This window comes from Corticium candelabrum, chromosome 1, assembly GCF_963422355.1.
Source record: "Corticium candelabrum chromosome 1, ooCorCand1.1, whole genome shotgun sequence".
In the NCBI taxonomy this organism is placed as follows: Eukaryota; Metazoa; Porifera; class Homoscleromorpha; order Homosclerophorida; family Plakinidae; genus Corticium; species Corticium candelabrum.
Window position 1 is genome coordinate 9,790,997 of NC_085085.1, and position 17,884 is coordinate 9,808,880.

The following is a 17,884-nucleotide window of genomic DNA, read 5'->3' on the forward strand; positions in this document are numbered from 1 at the left end:
CAGAAGCTTATTACATTTCGGTTTGCATGGCCTGGCATCAATGCTGATGTTCGCCGATGGACTCGCTGTTGTGTCCAGTGTCAACGTGCCAAGGTTCAGCGCCACTTCCGCTCTCCACCTTCTTCCTTTCCCGTCCCTGACACTCGTTTTGACATCGTGCACATCGACCTGGTCGGACCACCCGCCATCACGAGGATTCACGTATCTTCTCACTTGTGTTGATCGCTTCACCCGATGGCCAGAAGTTATTCCCCTTACCACCTCGACGACCGACGTCGTTGCTCGCGATTTCCTCAGTGGATGGATATCTCACTTTGGTGTCCCGTCCACTATTGTTACAGACCGTGGTCGGCAATTTGAATCACACTTGTGGAGCAACTTGATGACTCTACTCGGCTCTAAACGAGCTCGCACCACTGCTTACCACCCCCAAGCCAACGGTCTTGTTGAACGATTCCACCGCCAGCTGAAAGCCTCCTTGAAGGCTTACCATAACCCTACTGCCTGTATGGATGCTCTGCCACTGGTCCTCCTCGGTGTCCGCACCGAACTGAAAGCAGATATCTCGTCTACGGCAGCTGAGATGGTGTACGGCAGAACTCTTCGACTACCTGGAGAATTCTTTACTACCGCGCGCCCAACTCCTGTTGCTGACCCCACTGACTATATATCTCAACTCAAAGCCCACATGCAGGTCATCCGTCCCACCCCACCTCGTCCTACGTCCGCTCTACCACATAGTCCACTGAGTGATGACTTTGCGACTACCACTCACGTCTTCATCCGCCACGATGCTGTACACAAACCCCTCCAAGCTCCGTATGATGGACCTTACCCAATCGTCGACCGCACTGACAAACATTTCACCGTGGATAAGAGCGGTCGCAAAGACACTGTGTCCATTGATCGCTTGAAGCCTGCTCATCTAGATTGTGACACCGTGACCTCCCCCAGCGAGTCTCCTGACCCACCTTCTACATCAGAATGCCGGCATACTCGCTCGGGACGACGAGTTCACTTTTCACGACGTCTTTCTTCATACGTGTCGTCGAACACTGGCGGGGGAGTAGTGTAGTGAACTGTACAGGTTCTACATACTGTACGCATGTTGCATGTTAGCTGCATGATTGATAACTATTGGGGAACGCCAGATTCCTTTAGTAGTAACACGTTGAGTTCTGGACGTCATGTTGTCCTGTCTATCACGACGTCTCTCTCGGCCGCTTGTTCATCATCCTCGCGTCTGCTAACGATAAAGCCACACGACAAGCCCTTGCTCAAACCATTTCCAATTTTCATCAGAAAAATTCGTGCTGTTCGAAGAAGTGGTACTGCTATTGCTATGTCACACACAGGAATACCTGTGTTTGTTTCCTGTAAGCCATTGATTTGGAAAACATAATCAAACCACGTTGCCCTTCCTCCTAGCTGACGGAAATATGTACAAAGACACCCGCGCAAAGGAAGAGTGTGCCAGTGCACCATAAGGGCTCAAAAAAGCAGTGTTTGACTGTGTCTAAAGATGGACTCAGTCGCCTGCGTCCTTTCATCGTGTTCCGGGGCCAGGGCAAACGCCTTATAAACAAGAAGGATGGCTGGAATCCATATTTCCGTGATATGTTTTAGGTGAATGCGTGGAGTGATATAAAATGTGGATCGAGTCCGAATGGCCAATGTCTTCACTAACTCACATTCTTCTTCGTCCAATGCGTAGATTTTGGTACCTGATATTCATCGCGCACAACAGACAGACGAGGTGATTAAGCTGCTGCGTCATCACAAAACAATCATGATATCCAAACCTTCAGGCTGCACAACTCGCATAAATCAATCGACGTGTGTGCATAAATAAACCGTTAAAAGATGCAGTTCGGGCAAAGCACGAAAGATACCAGCAGAAAAACAAAAACCTGTACGCGGAAATAAAGAAATCGACTTCGGAGCAACGTATCCTCATCGCAAAATGAGTTGCGAATCCCTGGAAGGTGTGCTCGGACAAAGACATGGTCATCCGCTCTTTCAAGAAGTGCGGCATATCTGTGAACCTAGATGGCAGTGAAAAAAAAGTGATCCGTCATTTGCGAATGCTGTCGATGGTCAGCTTCCTCCAAGGGAGCGCTTCTATTCCGGAGATGAAGTCAGGGTGAGTTGATATCTGCATGATGTACGTTTCTTTGTTCAATATCAACTATATTACAATGATTTTTCTATAATTATTCCATATGTTGTAAGAACTATTAAAAGTATAAAGAACACAATTTAACTACACCTCAACGCTATATCTAAAGGTTTAGTGTTTTGGTATAATTGTGTGTTGTGGTGGTGGTGATGATGATGATCACAGTGAGTGTGTGCCGGTTCCCATCATGCAATCAATACCGCAACCAGATTCTTGCAAATGTACGGTAAACTCATATTTGGTCTCACCGCAACCCAAACATAGTTGTTGATTTAAATGGTAGAGTTGCGATATGGCCCGTTGCATTACTGGAGACAGATGTCATGTTAGCGTACAAAGAGCACTGCCATTTAGTTACGCATACAAAGTCAGGTCTAGAGCAAATATCCCATACATCAAGGTAAGCTCAATGCAAATTCGCTAACAATCAAGACATTACAAGTTTGCTAAGGTTCGTTGGTCGATAATTTACAGATTTCTTTCCTGGAGAATCTTTCGACAATGTAAGGTAAGAAACTAAAGAAGGACACCACGTGGTCTCAGCATTTATGTCACGGTGTTGTTACCGAGAAAACAGTGCCATATCGCTGGTAATATGATAACCTAAAGTACAAATTCGACATATTCTATCGCCGTAAATTTAAGACAGAAATGAAAGCGCGGCGACCAGCAATTGCACGGAAACTAGATTTCTATAGCTACGGTACAAACTCATTTACGAAAGAGTTAAACTGTAAAACAGAACGAAAACGCAAGCAACTGTAGGAAAGTAGAAAGTACTCCAGAAAGACAACACTACGACGTATTATAACAAACGTCTGGACACACGCATGCGTAAAGCGTTACCAAACCTCCCCTTAAAAATAACTCTTGCTATCTAAAAGCAGCAACGTCCACGAAGAACAATGTAACCATCATAATAGCCGTTACATGACGATAAACACAACTGAATTAGGCGACCAAACAACTATAAGTCTCTCTGGTTGTCGAGACACTCTAGTAGATCGACGTAGCGACGTAGGTGATGCACCCGAGCAGGTCCGATTATTCGTGAAAGTTCATTGTGTTTCTGCAAATGAATGACTGTCTGCAGTTGAAACTAACTGTTAGAACAAATTTGCTACAGTTACATCATTCACCGCCATAGTGAGTTGCTTGCCAAGTGTTGAAGAGAACGCGTCGTGTCTAGACTTCGTGTGTTTGTGAATGTATAATACAATTGACAGAATCGCTAGTGAGAAATCGTACTGACAAGATTCCCAGTGTACTGTGTGCGATGCAGGCATATAAAATAAAATACAATATAGGTTCTCGTCAATAAGTTTTACGCAATGGTAAGAAGCTTTCCACCTCGATATCGTTCTACAAGTTTACTCCATGAGGTGTAGCAATAGCACTCTACAGTTCGCGTCAAAAGTATTGACACATTTCCAGTTTATTTGTACTATTTTTGGAAAGTTGTCTTTTCTTGCTATTTATTAAGAAACCGCGCCCAATTCTTCTCAAACAGCTCAAAAGCATTCACAAAGCTATTCCGTAGTCTGCGCATACGCGTAGAGAACTTTTCAATCATCAAATGAGTCGTGAAAGACAACGCCGTGATATTCTGTTCTTATAATATAATATATACCGCTCCGGTACCAAGAAGAAATCTATAGGATCTGCCAACATCTACGTGTTTCTCGCTCTACTGTCTAAAACTCTCAAAAGACTGGAAACTGGATATGACGCAACATGGATCAACGAAACAAACTTACCCATCAGCTGACAGCGCAGGAAGGAGCCGTCGTCAGTTCTTCCATGCAAAAGCAGAAGAGAACTTCATGACGCAAGCTATCGCTACACAATGCATAAGAAAATTCCGCTGCTAGTAAAGCTAAGAAAACCTAACTCTCCAGATCTTGCACCAATACAAAACCTCTGGGCAGTCATCAAGCGGCGTGTTGAGCTTCGTATGCTTCAAAACGTTCATGAACTTGAAGACGCAATCCATGCAGACAGAGTGGCAGTTGCTCACGCCTTGTGATCTATAGCCGTACATCGAATGCACGACTGGTCGAAAGCGCCTTAATTTGAGTGTTTAGACGTAGCTAGCAAAAGAAATATTATCAAAATATGAAAGGAAGACACAAGCTACTGATGCGCACTTGTGTGTTTCCAAAAGTCTAGAAACCCATAATAGTTCTCTCCTATCTAGAAAACGTACATGACGTACGAAACTGATGCGTTTCTGTTCACGTTACAAATGGCCACGCCTCCAAGAGTAAATCTGTCAATAGCCTTGACGCGGACTGGTGTGTATCAAGCACGGTTCACAGTACGACGCTGGCACGAGCGTCGTGCGAGCGTCCTGGATGTTGACGATGAGTGAGCGTCAGCGTCGCACTGTGAACATGTCAGCGTCCGCGACGCTCGTACGACGCTCGCACGACGCTAGGCGAGCGTCCATGACGCTAGGATAGAGGAAAGTTCTAATCGAGCGTCCTAGCCCTTTTTACTGACCTGAAACTTAGTCTGCAGTATAGTCAGTCGATCATTGCCATGATGAATGGTCAAACTTTATTTTCTGCAACTACCACGTATCCTTGGCAACGAAAACGAAGAAATTCCAATAGAACTGACCAGAATGTTGTTGCGTTGACAACCAGAATTTAGGAAATTTGTAGAAACGCAAAAGACTGATAACTAGTCAGTCGGGTATCTTTCCAGATTACACAACAACGCTAGAAATGCAAAAAACGGCAAAACGCCCCAAATCGTAGAAAAGGGGACCTCTCTGACTTCTGTTTGACAATACGGGATTCTGCTTCTACAGTTGAATTCAACAACCGGAAATAAGCGCAAATGCCGATTTTCTTGCTTGTGCAGTTCCATCGTCACGAATTTGAGTTTAGAAGAAGCGACGTTGACGACAACGGCCATATTGAGAACAAGAGAAGTGAAAGTTTTCCTACAGAGGGAGAGTTCTCTCGTAGCTGAGAGAAAGGAAATCGTAATTTTTCGTACAAGAAAACCATCAGAGAAACGTGTAAGAACGTCTCCCATGGTTGACGGCAACCTTTATAATACATTGATAACTTGACGGCGATAGTGAAGGTCAGCCATCAGCAAGTTGGATCTCATACGCAGTCATTCTGAGTGATTTGCTCGTTGCAACGTAGCTGACTGTTGAAGATGACAACTGCCCTGCTACAGAAGTCACGCCGAAGACAATAAACTGTGAATCTGGGCTTAAAAAGAAGAGCCCCATCAGAAAGACCCCATCAGAAGGACCGACCTTGCCGTGAACCTTCATTAGCGTTAGAATCGTGAGAGATTATGTGTAACTACTGTTGCGTGCACAAACAAACTATGTGTACAATTTATGTGTACAATACAATACTAATGTGCATTCTGTTAGCCGAAATCATTCTAGAGTGTAAAATGGTAAACTATGAATTCCAGATTTTGGTGCGGTTTTTTGACGTTTCAATTTGATCGGGTTCCGCCCATACAGTCAGTATACAATCGCGTTGATAGGCGTTGAGCTGTCATTATATACGCTTTCTGCCAGGAATCAATGGATAGACCGCCTGAGCTGGTGAAAGGCTCTAAAGAACGGTTAAGATACAGGGTAAGCAAGACTTCAACTATCTAATTAGGTATGTGCACGATTGACAAAAATCGATGTACGTGAACTGATCAAATATCTGCATCGTGCATACTAATAGCTAGTTTCTCTAGGCAGAAATTAGATTAGCTGCGGATAGCCTTGGCAAGACCTGCTCTAGAGGGGACTTACAAAAGGCTTCTAAGGAGGTAAGCTTCGATTCAAAAGATGTCAGTATGATCTCTTCGCGTGATCGCGATCGGTGATCTAGCTAATACGCATGTATGCAGAAACAGGTTGTCAAAGTCTACTCTAGAGTAGGTCTTGCGCAGGTTATTGTCAAGGCTATCCATTGTGTGTGTATTGTATTAGTCAAAGGTACATCAGACTATACACTGCTGTTTGTGGTGAGTGTCTCACTTATCCAAACTAGGTCGTGTGATTCACCTGACCGAAGCAGTGTCCAAGTTTGTTTGCCTCTAGAATAGTAAGTCGTATGTATTGTATTAGTCAAAAATACATCAGACTATACACTGCTGTTTGTGGCGAGAAATTGTTTTAGTGAATGGTCCATCAGTCTGTACTCAGCTGTTGTGGTGTATCACTTGCCATAATTAATACTTGTCCATATGGCAATAATGTGTGGGTTGCATGTCTGTTTAACTAATTTGGTGAGCAATACCTAAAAGATATATAAGTAAATTTTTTGAGCATGTTCTCAGTTGGACATGTGCACTTGAGGCAATCTCAAGTGAGGTAGGTTTTACATTGCATCTGTGCACGTAACATTTTATGTTCTCTGTCAAGGAAATCAACTTCAATCGCCAGTAAGCCTTTTTTAGTGAGGTTTATTGATTGGGCATGCGCAAAGGTCTATGGACAAAACTGCAGAAAGTCTGTCTATTTAGTTGTTGATTGACATGTACAGCCATTGTTGCTTTAGAAAAGCCATGACTAATTAGAGTAGATTCTAGGTGCTAGTTTTCCAATGAGACATGCTCTTTCAGGTCACATGCACAGAGCAATAAACTCTGATCTGGCTTGAAGTGCAATGTACTTGTGGAGTAAGGCTGCATTGTAGCAACCTCAATTTTGTACAACTTGAAACTTCAGCCAGAAAAACTCTGACTCTGCGGTCTGTGCAATGCATCTACACACGCAACGTTTTGATTATTTTAATTCAGACGCTAGGAATACTTCAGTCAGCTTTGCATTCAGTGCAAATTAGAGCTTTGAAGTTATTGCAATTACTACTGTTTGAAAAAGTCTTCTTTTTCTAAGTGTATGAAACGCACATGAGCTAGTGGGACTGTGCTTTTTAAGCTTACAATATTAGCTAGTTGTTGAAAAGTCTGCAATTGTGTGTAGCCGTATTAGACTGTGCACTTTTATTAGTAGTTAGAATAGAGATGTTTAGTAAATATCTGTAGTGCATTGGGTGATATATGTAACCTAAAGTTTTAGATTTAGTAATGCCACAATATATTTTAGTAATTATTGTCATATTTGATTGTTCTTTGTACAAGCAGTCACTGTTACATATCGACAACGTTCTGGAGCAGCTCCATCTGCAGTGAATCGCGAAAGTTTTCCATCACCTGATGATTTACTTCTGGAGTCTTCAATGAATTCTGCAGCCACCACAGGACATTCTAGCAGTGGTAGTGCTAGAACTTCTACACCTGAATCACCATCTCCAGCATCAATGCTCAATAGTTCCTTTTTGGCAGCTCCTGTCGCAAGTGACCTATGTAAGTCATTTGTTCTTCCAAGTAACTTCTCGCCGGAAGTAGAAGCTGCTCTCAAAGAACAAGCAATGACTGTTCGAACAACTGCAGCATTGATCACTGCAATTGCTAGGGCTATGTTTGCTCTGAAGAAGTACCCAACGTCAGAAGAATATACTTACGTTGCATGCTGCATCGTGGCCAAGTATCCTTTTCTGAAGTCTCCACTTGGAAATGGTTATGTAAGGTTATCTAGTTTACTAATCTTTTACTAGCTGTAAGAGAATGTTTTGAATATAGAGTCAAATTGTGATGCGGTTGAAAGAGACTTAAAATTTTCGCCGGCCTGCAGCATCTGCTGAAGTTGTTAGTCCTGCTACTGTTTGCTCTTCAGCTTCTGAGCCAATGAAGAAAAGACGCAAGCAAAGTTGTCGATGGGACACTCTTCCTCAGGTGCGGAATGGAGAGGATGAGTGATCGTATAAACGGCATGTGAAGTCCTTGAAAGCGGAATGGTTGAAGAGAAACCCAAACAGTGCGTTTGTGGAACAACTGATGAAGTTAACGTATCCGCAACGAAGAAGGTGGATACTGTCTGAGTCACACATTGCCGCAACAATACTGGATCAATGTCCATTTTTGGCCAATGTTGAACATGTAATTTTTTTCTGGCGTTTGTGATTCTTGTTGTGTGTGTGTGTGTGTGTGTGTGTGTGTGTGTGTGTGTGTGCACGTGTGTGTGTGTGTGTGTGCACGGGTGTGTGTGTGTGCGTTTGTGTATTCTGCATGTGTGTCACATCATGCACAAATAAATATTTCGATGTGTTTTTCTAGCTTGGATGTGAATTTAGTCGTATTATGGCAGATGAAAAGGACCAGTCAAATTTCTTGATGGCACTTTCTGCGAAGTGGTGTGAATCATGTTATAGAATACTCAATCAAGGACAACTAGAGGTGAAGGCAGGTAGGAAGTGTAGTATGTAAATAGATATCCGGGACGGTGAGATTAATATAAAAGTCAGTCAGTCGTTTACCGGTATTAAAGCAGGTTGCAACTTCCTTGAGTTGTTACAGTTGGCGCTGCGAGAAAGCATATGGCAGAAGAAAGGAAAGTTTCATTGGGCTACAAAGAATTTGACAGGTTATGTAAGTCTATTGGATTGTTTAAAGAGTTTGAAGGTGATGATTCCCTTCGTCGATTTGAAAGTTGGACAAAGAACGCATTTCATTTCTTTATAAATTTGGCTAAGCATGACTACATCGTATCTGCGGAGACTGAGAGGAATTTGCTTATCAGGTGTCTCAGTGAAGAAATGACGCTGATGACAATATAGCAGCTGCTGCACTACAAAATCCCAAGACGCTGATCGATGAATCAGACATCGAAGTTCAGCAAGAAAACATCTCTAATGCAGTCCTTGATGACAATGTTGACTTGCATATAATTCGAAAGTTTTCACCGATGATGCCTGGCTACTACTTACAGATGTTGTCAAGCAGAAACGTAAACATTGCAGTTATGTTTGCCAAGTTTGCTTTCACAACTTGGATGAGGAAGCATCAATTTTGTGTGACCATTGCCTCTTGTGGTCCGACATGAGTTGTATTGGTCTTAAAGAAGACCCAAATCAAAGTGGTGGTTTTGCCGAAGCTGTCACAAGACTAGCAAATAAGATAAACTGGCTGTAGAGGCAACCGTTGCTATGTAAATTGGACACGTGTGTATATTATGTGCAAGCTATGCAGTGTTGTTTGACTATATATCAAGAGCAAGATCTGGCAGAGCAGATGACAGAATCATGTAATGCTATTTTACCAGTATCTTTTTACTCTCTTCAAACCACAGTGACATAAGAACTAAAATGATAATCTACCTACCTATGTATGCACCTGTTTACCTACCTACCTAACTATATACCATATAACCGGTTATTACTGCAATTTGAGAATCTAGACAAAAGTTTTAGCTGCGAATTAAATTTCTGCATTCCAACCAGGAAGACAGTTACTGGTACACATATGTACACATGCATGTACATGTGTCGCAAAATGACTCCTGGGACTCGAAGATAAACATAAATATTTGCGAATCTTATTTGTGCACTCCATGAATCTGATTTCTTCGCAGAATTCGCAGGAATATCATGATCACAGAAATAACCGGTTATACAGCACATGCATATAGGATACCTAACTAACTACAAATCTCTAAAGTAAAGTTAAACAACTACATAGCAATCAATTATTAACTACGTAATAAAGCCAATATATTTAGCTTAGACAGTCAACACAGTCACTGATTAATTAATTGATTAATTAGTACATTTATTACCACAATCACAGTCATACAACACAGCTTCCAACTCTGTCGCACCATGTGAAATACATTCCAAAACTTGTTCTTTGTATCCAAATTACGTGAGACTCGGCTTCGGTAGTCACGCAATGAACACTTCAAAACTACGTGCTCCTTCTATTGAAAACGACTAGACTAGCTATGTATGTTCAAGAACGCGTGCACGTACACTCCATCATCGCATCCATAACATAATACGATAATGTGACAATGAACTCAGTACGCACGTTAGCAGGAATCCGGGAGTATGGGTCACGTGCAAATTACCGGCACTCCAAGTCCTCCGCTTCCGGGACCGGTACCGGCTCTCTAGCCACTTCGTTAGGATAACCCTGCCATAAATTGGAGATGTGTTAGATGTAATTTAGTATGAGTTTAGTAGAAGATAGGATACAAAATACATGGTAGACTGGTGCACTGTACCATCAAAGAACTGCAGTAACGAATACAAGGATGATTTTACACGTGGTATTAGAAAGTCCCTAGTACAAGTTATCCACAGTATAGGATAGGGCTTTTCGCGCCAAGGGATAAAGTACAGTATAAAACTAAGTTAGAGCATATCAACCGGAAAGATAAAACTCCCTAGTGTAAGTTATCAGGAGAAGGACAAAACTCCCTAGTGTGTGTTATCCGTAAAAGGATAAAACTTTTCGAATCAGGTGTAAAGTACACTAGTGCAAAATAACCGCGGGATACAACACCCTAGGGCATTTTAACAGGGCGGACAAAATACACGGCAGATAGAATAAACTGTGACACCGACCCTTACCTAGTGGTCCACCGCAAGTTGAAGGCCAACTATGCTTTGCGCCGTCCTGGTGCCCATCGTGCATTACAACTGCCTTTGACCTTACTATGATTGTGCACCTCATTTGGTCTCTCATCCACCTGACGACCGATGCGTGCCTTCCACCTTCGTGATACCTTCTCATACCTTTCGCCGTCTCTCACAAAAACCGACGTGCACTCGGACACCGACTAGCCGTCTACATCCAACCGCGCCCGCGGCGACTTCACCGTCTTCCAAACTGTTTTAAAGACTGTACTGCACATTTTCGACGCCCAATCGTCCGGGACGGGTTCTTCGTGAAAAGGAGTAGTGTTAGAGCTTAATGATAATGTAGCACAGGCACGCATACTAGGTTTATAGCGCGCTGGTTGGTGTTGAGTTGCGTTGAGTTCAAAATTCATGATATGTTAGCAGCGTTGCGTTGCGTTGGAACTAGTCATTCTGATATTACACTAATTTGGGCGTTTACACTTATTAGCTAAGCGAAAACGCAAAAATGAACTCCCGCCAGTCGTCCATCCATCTCAGACTCCACTTCCGCAAAGAACACGCACCTTCCGTGACACACGAACGGACGGACGCGCGCACGCAAAATTAGAACAGCGTACTGTACTGTAGGGCGACACACGTCACATCCGCATACTTGCTTAATTAAACAAACGAACTCCGGCGCATCTCATTTCAGAACGACAAAGTCTCATTTCCGGCAGTCGGAGGCAGTCCAGGCAAAATCCGACCCAACCGTTCGTCTCGGACGGTCGAACTCATCCCGGCCGCCGCGTTTCGCGACGATCCGAGACCGGCGTCTGGTCGATCGGTGCGTTACAGACATCCATCCATCCATCCAAACGGAAGTGGGAGTTGACGTATTATAGCATTGAGCACAGCAAGCACGTAGGCTGGGGGTGCATTGGGAGCACGTGCACCCTCCCGTTCACGGAAGAAGACTGGGCTAGAGTAGGTCAATGATACTCCGAGGAATGTGGTAAAACTCCGAAGTACGTGCTAGATATTTGGCTATCATGTCTGGTACCTGGTAACGTGGACAACAGTGTGCTCGTCACAGTGACACTAGATGGGACGGTCTCAGGAAAAGACAGAAAAGGAAGGCAAGCAGCTGCTACGTGTCAACGGCTGGACGATTCTCTATTTCCGAAAAGGGCACGTGATCAACTTGTGACTCCAGATTGTACATAGCCAGTTGCAGAAGACGATCAAATAACACCGACTTCCTGTGAGTGCTGTAGTGGTAGTGTAGAAAGAGTAGGTGTCACTGTGACGAGCACACTGTTGTCCACGTGTGCTCCACCGCCACGTATGTCGAGCCTTTGCGCAGCACATGCTGTGAAGTTCACGACGCGAGGCTCAGCGTGTTTTGACTGCAGGCGTTGCAGGCGGCAATCAGCAATGCCATCATGCTAATACTTCTGACCATGATTTAGTGGATGATATCGGCAAATTGTTTTCAAAGCCAAGTCTCCTGTCGAATTCTGCAAGTCCATGCAAGCTCTGAGAGCTGCGGAGAAGTACCACCTACTGACAAATCACAAAACACAAAAAGCCTCGAGCCGACCAAGTTTCTCCTCCGACATGTACTGGTGGCTGCAACTGAGCTTTCCATTCTGTTTGGCTATCAGAACACCCGTGGATAGTTTACAGCGAGCAAGTAGATGATGTCTTTGCATTGCTTGTGAAATTTTCGGTGCTAAAGTGTCCAAGGGAAGTTTGTATACAAGCTTTTAATTATTGGAACAAGAAAGGAGAAAAAGTAAAGGAGCACGAGCAGTGCTTATACCATCATCAAGCCATTGAGCAAGTTGATAACTCCAACCGAACCTTGGAGAATCCAGATACTACCATTACTGCACAGTTGGACACCCGCAGGGCGGCTAATATCGCGCGTAATCGTGCAGTCCTAAAGTTCATTGCTTCTGCTGTGTTGTACTGCGCCAGACAGTGCAATGTTTTACGTGGAGATGCAGAGAGCGTGGAATCACTTGGAAATCCAAGTAATTTTCTTTCTTTGCTGAGGCTTCTGCCAGTGCACAATGAACAGTTAAGAAGGCACATGGAAATTCCTGCAATGCGATGTGCAACTTATCTTTCTCCTCAAACACAAAATGAGCTAATTAAATTCAAGGAAAAGCACATCCTCTTACAGAGAATAATAGGTGATTTGGCAGCTGCCCCTTTACGCCATCCTTGCTGACGAGGTAACTTCGTACAACGTCGAGCATCTTGCCATCTGCGTCAGGCTTGTTGACAGAAGACTAGAGGTCAGAGAAAGAGTTTTTAACGTTTTTACAGTTGGACAGAATAACTGGGGAGCGGATTGCAAATGGTATCTTTTTGGCTTTCTGAAAGAGAACAACATACCACTTGCTAAAGTAGGAAAGTAATAGCTGGCAGAGTGGGAAAAATCTTGAATCTCGCTAACTATACATCGCAAACAGATAATTCTAACATCATTAGGAAGTTAGTGATGACGAGAAGACAAATATATAGAGCTTGTTTCTGACCAGTATTGTACAACTACAGAATTGGCTACTTCCTGTATAGCACGCGATGTCATTACGCCCTCATGACCAATTAGAACGACCACCTGTGACTTCACACGCGCCGCCAGGTCAATTGTGGCATTCTAATCACTACAGGGATCATCTGTTCCAGAAACAAAGGCTTCTTCGCTTTCCGAAGTCTCTTCTTCTTCACGCCTTACTTCAATGAGAACACGGTCGACCGCTTCTTCAACTATCCCGTCGGTCTCTCGATAGTGCTTTTCTACTTTTTGAATGACGTGCTTGACAGTTGGCCCATTTCTCAGCTGTAACCTGTGTAATGCCTTCTCTCGCAAGCTGCTCAATTTCCGCCATGGTGAAATCCTTGTTGATGAGATGCCGCATAGCCCTTGACGTGTGCCCAGACCAGCTCGATCGGGTTCAACTCGCAGTGACCGACAGGCAATCTCAGAACGGCATGACTGTGCTGATTAGCGAAGACGTCAGTCAGGTACTGCGAAGCCGGGTTTCTTGCTTTTATTAGCATGAACATCTCTGCTTTTAACAGTTTCTTGTCGTATGAGATGTAATGCGAGTCCAGATACTGGATCATGTCCTTTTTTGTGCTGCTTTTTGTCGGGATTTTCTCAACAACGCTATTATGATACTTGGCATTGTCAAGAACAATAACAGAAGTTGCTGGAAGGTTTGGAATCGACCTCTCTCTGAACCACTCCATAAAGTGGGCCGTGTTCATTTCCGGATGGTAGTCACCGGTGCTTTCGTTCCTCTAAAAACGAGGTCAGCCTTAGAAATCCAACCCTCTTTCCACCCTGCATGGAGAATATAATGAGTCTTCCACCCTTTCCTGATGGGACTCTCAAACCTCCTTCGCCGTCGTAGTCAGTCCAGCATCGTTCCAAGGTATGGTGCGCGTTGAGCCATGTCTCGTCTAGATACACTCTTGGTCTTCCCTCATCTCTGTACTTCTCTATTTGTCTGAGATAGTGATGACGAGCAGCAATAATTCTTTGTTGTTCGTACAACGCTGTTTTCTTGCTGCGTGTTGTATATTTGAAGCCCATTTTCTTGACTGTTTTGAGAAGTGTTTGTTTGCTGTATGAGTAATCTATGTTGTAGAGCTAAAATCAGTTTATCCTTTTTCTAGAGCTCCTTCCTTGAATTGTATCTGAGCTATCTGTAGGAATAGCTACGGTTTTTGCAATAACAGTTAAAGACATTATAGCAAATGGGCAAGAAAACACCAAAATTGAGATACTGAATAGATTGAGTGTACTACAGTACTGGACAAAAGTTTTGAGCCACCCTTCAACAATCCTTTTCTTTGGCCTTAAAATCATTTACTTATGAGTAAAGTAGACAATACCACTATCAATAGAGTCAAAAACACAAAACTGTATCATTTCAGTGTGTTTAATAGAACAGATTACGCCTAATAATTAGTATGGCGTAATACACACGAAAATAGACTAATTTGCAGGGTGGCTCAAAACTTTTGTCCAGTACTGTATATAGCTAAATGTACGCGTACATGGAATTTATGGATGTTACATATGACATAGAGAATGAATGATTCATTACTGCAATATGTGCCATTATGAAATCAGGAATATATTTACAGATGAACTCGCTTCCGTTTTGATGTGTAATGTAATCTGTATACCTTCTGTGATGCCCCTCCTACGCTCCTATATCTACATAAACGTTTGCCGCAATTCCCACACTGCCAGCTATTGCTTTTCCTACTTTACTATGCGTGGTCAGGGGTAAAATGGCGCAACATGTCTTCAGATCGAGTGGGTGTCCAAGCTAGAATTAGACATAAAGCTCCTTTAGCCACCTACGTACACTGCAGTGGCCACTGCCTTAACCTTGTGATAAACAAGTCATGTGCTCTTCCTGAGGTACGTAATGTGATTGATTGCGTTAAAAAACGCAGCCGTTTCTTTCTCAATAGTCCAAAGAGAAGTGGTGTAGAGATGATCATCACCCACAATGTAGTCAATGCAGAGAGGAGGAAACCACTGATCGATCTGTGGAAGACGCAATGGGCTGAGCGGCATTCGGCTTATCAGCACTTCTACCAAGGGTACGTATTTGTGGTTGAAGCTCTAGAGATAATAGCTTTCCGCTATCACTTGGAGAAATATGAAGCTACGTATGCTGACTGGGACTACGCAGGCCGCAATAAAGCACAGCAGATTCTGGCCACTGTTACATCCTTTCAGTTTGTTGTTGTGTTTGTGACGATATATTAGTACTTATCACACCTTTCGGGCATTACGGTGAAGCTGCAGACCAAAGCTGTTGATCGTGAAAGCGCATAACATGATATCTGAAATCGTGAGGACCTACAACAGCGAGTGCGCAAACGATGAAAGCAGCTTTTCTCAAATCTACAAAGTTAGTTCAGACATGGCAAAAAAGGTTGGAAGTACAATTGCAATGCCTCGCATTGCAGCAACGCAACAAAATCGAAGCAATATTCCAGCTGATTCTGTTCATGAGTATTTCCAGAAAAATGTTGCAATTCCATTTCTTGATCATATTATTATTAGCATCAACCGACAGTTCTCAAAGTCGGCAGTCACAGCCATTTCCCTACTTGGTCTTTTACCGAGTATCATCATATGTTCACAAGATGTCAACCTGAAGGAGGCGCTGATCAAGTACAAAGATGATCTGCCATCGCCTGAATTAATGGACGCGAAACTCAGGCGCTGGAAGAACAGGTATATGGCGATGTTCACCAGCAAAAGCCATCAAAGAATGTGACACCACTGACTTCCCAAACATCTCAGTTCTTTTGACCATCGCCTGTGCCATTCCTGTCACCTCGTGTGAATGTGAGAGAAGCGCCAGTGCTTTACGGCGCCTAAACAACTATATGCGCGCATCCATGGGTAAGGACAGATTGTCTCACCTTACCTTTACAGATTTACCTTTTCTTCAGTTTGTCTCCAAAACAAGAACAAGAGCTTCAGGTACATATAAAAGAGCTACATGTAGATTAAGGTCGAAGAATAAAAAATGGGGATAAAACATGTAAAACTCGTTGGGTTGCAAGAATGGAATCTTTCTAAGTTTTTATGGAACTATTGCCATCGATAGTCACTGCACTGGAAGTTGACAGCACTGGTTAAGATTGGAATGCAGAGTCATCTACTAAAGCTGCAACTCTTCTGACTTCAATCACGCAGTTCGAGTTTATAATGGTGTTAGTAGTAGCACATGCCTACTTTGGTTTTGTGAAGGGTTTGACAGTTTCCTTGCAGGTAGATCCCAAGACGTCTGCTCCGCCTATGTTGAAGTTGATAGCATCAAGACTGCTCTGTATTAAGTAAGAGAAGACATCGATACTTTCTACAAAAAATTGTACGCCACTGCAGTTGCTTGGAGAAGGCGATCAATGCTTCATTACCTTCAATTCCACACCGTTGTGCTCGACAGACTCTTAGAAGTAATGTGCCCACCATAAAGCCGGAAGATTACTATAGAAGGAATTTAAAAGTTCCATTTCTGGATGAAATGATAGCACATATTAATAGCCGCTTCTCTGAAATTCAGAAGAAGGCGATGGTGACTCGTTCCCTCTGTCCTAATGAGTCCAGAGAATGAGCAAAGCACGACAGACCTTGCACACCAGATTGCCGAGTTCTACGCGGACGACCAGCCCAATCCACAAACACTTCAGCAGGAGCTACACGTATGGAAGTGTAAGAGAAAGAGCTTCTCAGCTGAGCGACCTTCGTCGCTTTCAAAGTCTCTTTTCCATGCTAATGAGACTATGTTTCCAAACATCTGCCAGTTGTTGCGAATTGTCTCTACCTTGCCAGTCACCAGCTGTGAATGCGAGAGGAGCATCAGCGTTCTAAGGAGGCCTAAGACGTACCTGCGTACAACACTGGCTGAGGAGAGACTGACTGGGTTGGCACTCGTGCACGTTAACTATGGCATGGATCTGAATTTAGATAAAATTATTAACATATTTTCCACACAACATCCTAGTAGAATGCTTCTGCAGGCAGTGGCGGATTTAGGGTAGGGGTTGTGGGGGTTGCAACCCCCTTTGTTGGCCTCGGAGTTAAAGCACAAGGTCTTGAAGCTGCATTGTGCTCATTTCCAGTATTTAATTAAAAATATCTAAGCAGATTCTTGAGACATCTGGCAGCGAAACTCCAGACTCGTGACCAGGATATCTTTGTTGCGTATGGAATGGTTCACTCAGTACGTAACTAAAAGAATTGAGGCAACAAGGCAGGATATATACAACCTGTTTGACTTTTGGTATCAAGATATTCTGCGACTCGCAGACAGGATTGGATCCGTTGAATCTTTTCCGAGAAAAGCGAACTTACAGCAAAACCGGAGCAATACACCTACTCGTAGTAGTCGGAGTCCGATTGAGCACTACAAACAATCCGTTGCGATACCCCTCCTAGACTCCCTGCTTCTTCAGATGCGCGAACGATCTAATGGTGGGCAAGATAATGTCCGAGCATTGTTGTGTCCATTGCTTACCCTTCTTGTTCGTTCTGACGTTGACCCAATGGAAAGCGTAGATGGAATGTTGCACTGGCAAGCCGATCTTCCATTCCCGAAGTCTCTAAGAGGTGAAGTAGGAAGGTGGCAGTCAGTATGGCAAAGCAAATACCAGGAATTCAAGAAGCAAGGAAAAGAGAGCAAGCGTGCAAGAAGGCCATACCCAACAACTAACCTTC

General features: G+C 43.5%; 1 long non-coding RNA gene across 1 annotated transcript; it reads left to right on the top strand.

The window, feature by feature from the left end:
- The first annotated feature begins 6,209 nt into the window (after positions 1-6,209).
- Positions 6,210-8,461, top strand: LOC134191640 (uncharacterized). The gene is made up of 3 exons (XR_009971821.1): positions 6,210-7,737; positions 7,796-8,152; positions 8,330-8,461. It is a non-coding gene; the product is annotated as an uncharacterized LOC134191640 (long non-coding RNA).
- The last annotated feature ends 9,423 nt before the right edge of the window (positions 8,462-17,884 follow it).